Source organism: Octopus bimaculoides, chromosome 18 (assembly GCF_001194135.2).
Source record: "Octopus bimaculoides isolate UCB-OBI-ISO-001 chromosome 18, ASM119413v2, whole genome shotgun sequence".
In the NCBI taxonomy this organism is placed as follows: Eukaryota; Metazoa; Mollusca; class Cephalopoda; order Octopoda; family Octopodidae; genus Octopus; species Octopus bimaculoides.
The window spans coordinates 41,183,448-41,184,047 of NC_068998.1; the positions used below are offsets into that span (position 1 = coordinate 41,183,448).

Sequence of the window (600 nt, forward strand, 5' to 3'; positions counted from 1 at the left end):
GACTGAACCCGGAACCATGTGGCTGGTAAGCAAGTTACTTACCACACAGCCACTCCTGCGCCTCCGACTTGTTGCTACACAATTTCCTAATGCGACCATAATATACTAGAAAATGTAACAAACGCTTTTATAAGTTAATACCGAATACAACTGTGTTAGCAATGTACTTGAATCACGTTTAGATCATGTACTACTATGTTAGCATTGCACTTAAATCATATGTTAAGGTCATGTCTAGAGATTTTCTACAGTTATTGCTATAAATCTACAGTAAATCTATGCAAAATATAGCCCAAAACTTCCGAAATATGGCATATACGCCCATTACTCATTTTTAATCTTCGATCTCATTGATTACATTTGAGGTCTCGGATACGAAACGTCGTAACAAAATCAGTCCTGGTTATAATTTCTCTTTATCATCACCTGCACTATACCAATAGGGAAAGAAGACATTATTGTTTTCATTTAAGATTTGCTTTAAGAGAGCTTTTAAATACTGTCCTTATAGGAACATACATCACGGTTTTACATATGAGGAAATTGTTATTAAAGCCATGCTGAAATATTTTCCAATACCTAGCGTAGAGTTTCATGAAT

At 35.0% G+C, this 600-nt stretch overlaps 1 long non-coding RNA gene across 5 annotated transcripts in view; it reads left to right on the top strand.

The window, feature by feature from the left end:
- LOC106870360 (uncharacterized) overlaps positions 1-600 on the top strand; it is a 248,712-nt gene that overhangs the window by 23,763 nt on the left and 224,349 nt on the right. The window lies entirely within an intron of this gene.